Source organism: Haliotis asinina, chromosome 1 (assembly GCF_037392515.1).
Source record: "Haliotis asinina isolate JCU_RB_2024 chromosome 1, JCU_Hal_asi_v2, whole genome shotgun sequence".
In the NCBI taxonomy this organism is placed as follows: Eukaryota; Metazoa; Mollusca; class Gastropoda; order Lepetellida; family Haliotidae; genus Haliotis; species Haliotis asinina.
The window spans coordinates 4,235,017-4,244,032 of NC_090280.1; the positions used below are offsets into that span (position 1 = coordinate 4,235,017).

The window sequence follows — 9,016 nt, forward strand, 5'->3', positions numbered from 1 at the left end:
GGGACTCAGAACTAGTACCGCTATCAATCGCTCCCTGTGTAGACGGGACTCAGAATTAGTACCGCTATGTAGACGGGACTCACAGAGAATATTCCCACGTTTAGGTACGGAAGCCTTTCATAGCCATTTGCTATTTCATTATTTTCTGAAACTTTCATGATGTTAAGTCCAAATTCCAAAATACACATACTGACTTTTCAAGACAGTTGAAATTCGCGATATAAATTAGATTAATTATCATGATATTACATTATCATTATGTTGAAATTTAAACACAGTACCTTGATATTTCAAGACAAATGAAATAAAAGAGAACGCTGTGTGGGAGTGCCGTGGCAAAGGGTTCTTGTATATGGTCCTGGCAGTAATGGTCAGTTTTCAGGTTTGGCAAACATTCACCAGGGAGAAGAACATTCTAGGACATCTGCCCATGCCAGGAGCCTTATCGTTGGAATCATTCGGGCTCTAAATTGACCAGATTAACGATCACAGTTTTAATTTGTCACTTGACCTTTAATTCGTCCTCCTCATTCTTGACCCCGTCTCTTAATTATCAACAGATAAGGCAGCTATAACTAGGACAATTAACGAAATGATGGTCAATTCCCTTATTATATAATTATCAATAATATCTTACATTAACTAAAATAGCGTTATTGTTTGATGTCAAATAAATGTTCGCATTTTTTCATTCCTATAATCGTCAAATCCTACTTACATTGTTATCAGTTACTGCTGGTAAATATAATATAACGTAGTAATTAAGCCCCAAAAGGAAGAATGTGTTCAGTAACAGTCAAACAAGCGGTATCAGTTACTGGACAACCACTTGATGCATATAACAACGGAATGTGTTTGTACAGAGGCAACCGACACAATTGCCAACACAGTGTGAACAGTTACCCTCAAGGCCCACTCTGATTCATTGCCACAGTTACTAACATGGTTCATTGAGACAGTTAACAACAAGGTTCATTGTCACAGTTACCAGCACGGTTCGTTGTCACTGTTACCAACACGGTTCATTGTCACAGTTACCAGCACGGTTCGTTGTCACTGTTACCAACACGGTTCATTGTCACAGTTACCAACACGGTTCGTTGTCACTGTTACTAACACGGTTCATTGTCACAGTTACCAACACGGTTCGTTGTCACTGTTACCAACACGGTTCATTGTCACAGTTACCAACACGGTTCGTTGTCACTGTTACCAACACGGTTCACTGCCACAGTTACCAACACGGTTCATTGCCACAGTTACCGACGTGGTTCATTCCCACAGGTACCGACGTGGTTCATTCCCTCAGTAACCAACATGATTCATTGTCAGTGTTACCAACACGGTTCGTTGCCACATTTACCAACATCGTTTATTGTCACAGTAACCGACATGGTTCAATCACACTTACCGAAAGGTACATACACACCAAATATGATTTAAATGTTTCACTGCACACTGCAATCAATCCTCTCCTTCCACCCACATCCCCACTCACACCACCTCCATGCACCTCAAACTTGCACACTCCCCAATTTTTCAAATGATTAGTTCCTTAGGGTAGTTACTTCATTGACTGCAGTCATTCTACTTTAGTCATACTAACCAACACGACAGAGAGGACTGGATCAATCTGCCTTTCAAGTGAATAAACAAAGTCTGCACCATAGAATTTCAGGTCTGTACCTAAGATTATAAAGCGCACGTGCGAGAGACCGCTGGGTGTCTCTTGAGTCTACGTCGCACCCCTCTCGCAAGCACGTCTGTCTGTACACAAGCCGCCAGTCCTGCATTCCGTGATCTAAAGTAGCCAACACGTTGGTTTGCTAGTTATAGAATCAACAGTCAACAATCACCTGCCTGCTAGAAATGTCTTGTAACAAGAAACAATCGAGGGAGGAGTAAGACAAAAGCTTACCTTTATCTGTTCCCGACAAGGAAATATCCCCAAGAGTCTCGGAGCTAAATATAACTTTTGTTCCAAAGCCTCCCAACGCTCACATTCAGACTTACATCTTACGCCTGTGTGGATGGTCACGTGACAATCACGTGGTATGTTACCGAGATAAATTCTTATCAGAGTATTCGCTTGTTGACGGGACGACTCGGCACAGCCAGGAAAACTTGATAAAGAGAGTGCGACATCTTACTGTGTTTCCGAACAATGACGATCATTTAGTTGAATACTTACCATGTGCCGTTATCAGTAATGTGTGAGTCTGGTTCAACACCTCTTGGACCATATTGCTGTTATATAGTATACTTGGACTATATTACTGTTATATCATTCTTTGATTATATTACTGTTATATCATTCTTATACTATATTACTTTTAGATCATTCTTGGGTTATATTACTGTTATATCATATACGTGGACTATATTACTGTCATATCATATACTTGCACTATATAACTGGTAAATCGTATACTTGAACTGTATGAGTGGTATATCATATACTTGGACTATATTACTGGTTTATCATTTACTTGGACTATTTTACTGTTATATCATATACGTTTACTACATTACTGTTATATCGTATACTTGAACTATATTACTGTTACATCATAAAATTGGTCTATATTACTGTTATATCATATACGTGGACTATATTACTGTTATATCGTATACTTGGACTATATTACTGTTATATCATATACTTGGACTTTATTACTGGTTTACCATATACTTGGACTGTTTTACTGCTATATCGTACTTGGACTATACTACTGCTATATCACACTTGGACTGTATTCCTGTTACATCATACTTGGGCTATATTCCTGATATATTATGTTTGGGCTTTATTCCTGTTATATCCCACCTGGACTATAGTACTGTTATATCATGCTTGATTTATATTACCATTGTATCATACTTTGGCTATATTCCTTATATATCATACATCTTGTTACATCATACTTGGGCAATAATAACGTTATATCACACCTGGGTTACATTACTGTTATATCATACTTGGGCTACATAGCTATTATATCATACTTGGTACATATTACTGTTACATCATGGCTCTGAGAGAAAACTATGACGTGACAAAAGATGGGGTCTTCCGAACTGATGAGTTGACTTATGTGGGAACAAATGTTTCCCTTGAAAACTCACAAGAGTCAAATTGTAGTTGTAGTGCATGTGAGTGTGCATGCACACATACGTGTGTGTGTGTGTGTGTGTGTGTGTGTGTGTGTGTGTGTGTGTGTGTGAGTGTGTGTGGAGAGAGAGAGAGAGAGAGAGAGAGAGAGAGAGAAGAGAGAAAGGAAGTGTGTGTGTTCGTGCGTGTCTGCGGGCATGCCTGCGTGTGTGTGAAATTGTGAAATACCATTCCTTCGGGCGGTGATATTCAGCGTTCAATTAGGCAGTGTGGAAGAAGTCCAACTGGGAATATAATAGAGTAGTTAGTACAGAATAACAGTATAAAAATAGTGCACATCAAAATAATACCAAATATAGTTAAATAACTTATAACGATGTCAAATGAAATTTACATATTATCAGGAGCGTGAATACATAAAGTAATTATTGCGCATGTGTTGACAATATCATATCGATTAGAATGTCTGTAATGAAAGTGTATGTATATAGCTGATATAGCTATAGCTTTAGATAAGTCACTGCATGTGTCCAGTTTGAATGATTAAAATTACCCTTGACGAAATCAATGTTAAAACAATATACATATTAAACTAGGAAGCAACAGTGTAACTTCCTTGAGAGACATGTTAGAGGTGTATGTTGTATAGATGAAGGAGAACCTAGTTCTGTGTATAGTCACCTTTATTGCAGTGACTGCGACGTTTCAAGCAAGTGACACAAAGAGTTGGGTTTTCCATCTACTATAGTAAACCTTTTGGGGCACTTATTGTTTTATTCAGTTGTAATTACGTATATGTTTTACTCATGCAATTACATGGTCCGGTATATGGTCTATAGTAATTCACAGTAGCCTGGACATAAAAGAAGTGGTCATATTAATCAACTGGCAGGCTGACATATGATACATGTATTTGAATGTGTGTATGCTTATTATTCTGTGTTAAGTTCTGTTAGTTTGTTACCTTCTTAAAACACCAATGATCATGTAGGATTAATTTAACAATTGGTCGATATATGAATATGTATTTTACCCACAAGAAGAATCGAACATCGGCCTCTGGTGTGACGCGCGAACGCTTTAACCTTTGGGATACCTCACATCCTATAAGTAACAATCATTCATGATTCTCAGAAAGTATTAATTATTTAAAGATGTGATTTTGCGTTTGTTGTGGTTTGAAACGTAAACACAGTAAAGAGCAGAGCTATTAAAGACAGATGCCATTAACAGATGCTCCTTGTGGTAATAGCTCGTTATCTTTTCCCAACTTGCTTTCACGTGCTTTTAACCGTCTTTCGGTCTTTCAGTCCAGTAAGCTGTTGTAACAACCCCCGTGTTAGACTCAGCAGATGGTCAGTATTAGTTATCTCAGTCGGTCACTGATAATAGACAGACTAACTATGATAAAACCAGTTGACTAGGTAACAGTTATAATACTCTGTGTGTATGAACACAGACTAGGAAGTGAAAATGTGCCTAGAAGTCACGTGGAATCCACATGTTATCCGACAGCTGTGCGTCGCAGCAATACACGTGGCTGGCTGGCTGTTCTGTTTGACTCCCGCCAATCTTCTTCTTGTCGAACAGCAACATCCATGCTTACGTCACTAGGTGCTAAATTGCTGAGTGGGTGTGGTTTTACGCCGCTGTTAGCAGTATTCCACCAGGACTGGGCCTCACACACTGTACCATGTCGGAACTCGAACCCGGGCAAACTCTTTAACCACTGGGCCACCCCACCGACTTGATTGGCATGTACCGTGGTATAACTGTAATACTATCACACACATTCGGTGCGGACACTAAACAGTGAGATACTCGCACGTTTCAACCTGGTGTTTATATTATGGATATGGTAAATATGTATAAAGAGTTCCGTGAGAGACTGAATGCATAGTGACGTGGAAGTCCCAACGTTCTAACTCTGAACGGTGGTATGTATCCAGGCTAACATATGTCATTAAACATGATACGATCACAGAAATCAAAACCGGTGCCCTTCAGTTCACGGTGACATGTCTGTTTGCTGGTTGACACTGCACTCGCCCACATTCCAGCTATATTAGGGCTGGCAGTAGAGAACTGAGTCTGGTGTAGTGACTGACAGCATGAGCATCGATCAACGCAAATTTACGAGATGACGTATTTTGTTTGCTTGATGTTCAATGCCCCACTCATCTTTGTGAATCGCGATAAGGGTGAGTTTAGTTTTACGTCGCTTTGAGCAATATCCCAGCACGACAACGTCAGGGACACCAGAAATTGACTTCACACATTGCACCCATTCCGGGAATCGAACCCAGCGCTTGTTTTTTCTTTTTGTTTTGTATCTTTGTTTGTTTTTTTTAAATTGAATGCTGATAGACGTAGGAAGAAGAGTGGCTTTATTCTTGCTTCGTTTTAGCAATATTCCAGCAAATAGGACAGCGGGGGACTCCAGAATTAGGCTTCACACATTTGGCTGCTAGGGTACCACACGACCCCTGTCTAGACAGATCAGAAAATCGATTAATTACGATAACACTCACCATGCCAAAAGGCCTCCACTTCCAAGCAGTCGTTCTCAAACAACATAGTGTGGTATTACCAGAATAGATACTGCTAGCGGCGAGAAACAATACTCAGTCGTAGGTTTACAGGTACAAGTGGTTGGGGGTCCCTTACCACAGCCTGCCTATCAGAAACCCTGTTGAATCTGTGTTACTTAGCAACCGTTTATCGTTAGACGTTTATAACTATAGCTGAACTTACAGAAAAGAATTTCCAACGAAGAATGATATAAAATGATATAGACAACGCTTTGTTTGAAGACGTAATGTTCCCCCGCTGGTGCACACACCTCTTTTGGTTCTGAATTTAGATAAATGACCGTACACGATCAACCAATAGTGAGAGGTACCTTACCTAAACATATCAAAAAGCGTACGTAAAAGTTTCAAGAGCAAGCCCGCAAACCCACCAGAGAAACTATGTGGACCAATGAGTGTCGCTGTGTAAACAAAGGTGTGCATATATTAATCTAGCACTGTTCATGAAATTATCCTTATGATATGAATAAATTAGGCAACAATATTCTGTTAGCGATGCGATTTGGAAAGTATGTATTTTTCATTGTCTGTTTACGATTTTCAAAACAATCACTGTATGCCAATAAAGTTAATGGGATAGTTCCAGCATTCTGATCGGCAGGTGGAACGACACCTCTTCCTAGCCTAATTCAGTAGATAGATGACTATGCTCTTTATCACTGGATACATTATTGTTCGATTTTCTGTCATATACATGTAGGTGGAATGTTGCAGAGCGTAGTTTAAACATGTTGAAAGCCAACCAACCAGACCAAGTAGCCATCCAGCCAAACCAAGTAGCCAACCAACCAAATCAAGTAGCCAACCAACCAAACCAAGAAGCCAACCAACCAAACCAAGTAGCCAACCAACCAAATCAAGTAGCCAACCAACCAAACCAAGTAGCCAACCAGCCAGACCAAGTAGCCAAACCAAGTAGCCAGCCAGCCAAACCAAGTAACCAAACAACCAAACCAACCAAAACCAACCAAACGTCCATGCATCCATTCTGCCTTTAGCTCACACAGTATCTAACTTTTACGTGCGCTTTATTGGATGATCAGCTTTGATGCATTGATGCTGATAAACAGAAACTGCTGATCAGCTTTGATGCATTGATGCTGATAAACAGAAACTGCTGATCTGCTTTGATGTATTTTGCTGATAAACAGAAACTATTCTAAATGATATGAACACGAATCTCTCAAACTCTTTAACTTGTTAACTCAATAACAGGAAGAAAAAGAAGTAAGGAAAATTCTGTATATTAAAAGATCTAAAAATGAGAGGAATTAGACGTGATATCACACACACTCCCACGTAAAACATCGTGTGAGATCAAGCAAAAATCCCCAGGAATTTCATAGGCGGGACGTCATTTTCAATACAGTAGACCTGGGCCATTCGTGACCACTTCGTGCTATATATTCTTACCATCTGCCCGACGTTGTCAGTCTGCAAAACTAAAGTCAAACAGATCGTTAAACTCTATTATTCCATCACGCATAGGGTTTTAAATATTTAGGTGGAATGTTCTTCTCTTTTAACATGGTATTGATTATTTACACATTTATGTACTAGTATTTATTGACATTTAACTACACGGGTGCTCAGTGAGGATGTACAGCGGATTCCCATGGAGGGTAATACACCTTTCGTCTTGTCTTGTCTTATTTCCAGACGTCTTCTTGGAAGCTACAGAAGGGGCGAGTAGAGACGATTGAGACCAGGACGCTGCGCCGTTGTTCAAGCACGTTCTAAAACGAATGCTCACTCTTGCGTGAACCTGGTTCCTGTTTTCGTGTATTTACGACAGAAGTGTACTTCCGTGCGTTGACCTTCTGACATGGAGATAAAATCACTAAAATTAGTGTCAGGACAAAATTCTTATTGCACATATGAAGTGAGTTTCTTACACGTATGTTTATATATATGCTCATATCATGTATATTGCATATCCTTCGCTGTTTTAGGTGACCATTTTCACGTTGCAATGTGTAATATACAAAGCCACTGTTGACGTGTTGTGATGCAACCCCACACTGTTGTGTCCACAGGGTCAAACAAGTGGTATGTTGTTGACGTGTTGTGATACAAACCCACACTGTTCTGTCCACAGGGTCAGAGAAAGGTGGTGGTATGCTGTTGACGTGGTGTGATACAAACCCACACTGTTCTGTCCACAAGGTCAGACAAGTGATATGTTGTTGACGTGTTGTGATACAAACCCACACTGTTCTGTCCACAGGGTCAGAGAAAGGTGGTGGTATGCTGTTGACGTGGTGTGATACAAACCCACACTGTTCTGTCCACAGGGTCAGAGAAAGGTGGTGGTATGCTGTTGACGTGGTGTGATACAAACCCACACTGTTCTGTCCACAGGGTCAGAGAAAGGTGGTGGTATGCTGTTGACGTGTTGTGATACAAACCCACACTGTTCTGTCCACAGGGTCAAACAAGTGGTATGTTGTTGACGTGTTGTGATACAAACCCACACTGTTCTGTCCACAGGGTCAGAGAAAGGTGGTGGTATGCTGTTGATGTGTTGTGATACAAACCCACACTGTTCTGTCCACAAGGTCAGACAAGTGATATGTTGTTGACGTGTTGTGATACAAACCCACACTGTTCTGTCCACAGGGTCAAACAAGTGATATGTTGTTGACGTGTTGTGATACAAACCCACACTGTTCTGTCCACAGGGTCAGACAAAGGCGGTATGCTGTTGCTGTGTAACACGGCTCCCAGCTGTATTCCAGTTCATGGCGTTAATATGTAACTAATTGAGTTTGGACCAGGGAATCCAGTGATTAGACCAGAGTTGACCTTAGTGTGTGTGTACCATCCTGACGAAAAATAGAGCCGTGCCTGCGTATCCAGAGAATTGTATATAAGATGTTTTATAACAGATCGACGATCTGCCTCAACGGGCTTCTTCCACGGGAGGTAACTCCTGCGCGACAAGGTTCCTCCGTCAACGGAAAGGATCTCCATGTGACGAGTGGATTGTTGGCAAACTGACAGACTCGATGATGTATGTCATAATATTTAATCTAAGAAACTAATTGTTTAAATCTCCAGCCAGCATGTCTTACGTCTTTTGGATGGTTAGTTTCCTATGCAACATTTCATGTCATGCGGAGTGTCAAAGCCAGGCCCATGTGTATCAATGTCTTATACCCTCCACCGGTAGAATGGACTGGCCGTTAAATAACAGAACAAAGAGTGTAAACAAATGTATAACACTGGAAGGCGAATTTCAGTATTATCTATTAAGGCCCCGACCGAGTCTATGAGAAAACGCATAACTGCCAGCTGCATTCTGAGAAAGTTC

The 9,016-nt window shown here is 40.5% G+C and overlaps 1 protein-coding gene across 1 annotated transcript in view; it reads right to left on the bottom strand.

Moving 5' to 3' along the window:
* Positions 1 to 2,045, bottom strand: part of LOC137286454 (beta-1,3-galactosyl-O-glycosyl-glycoprotein beta-1,6-N-acetylglucosaminyltransferase-like) — a 74,248-nt gene extending 72,203 nt beyond the window's left edge. The window contains exon 1 of the mRNA XM_067818339.1: positions 1,919 to 2,045. The gene's annotated coding sequence lies outside the window, so the exon portion shown is untranslated. The remainder of the gene's footprint in view (positions 1 to 1,918) is intronic.
* Positions 2,046 to 9,016: the final 6,971 nt, after the last annotated feature.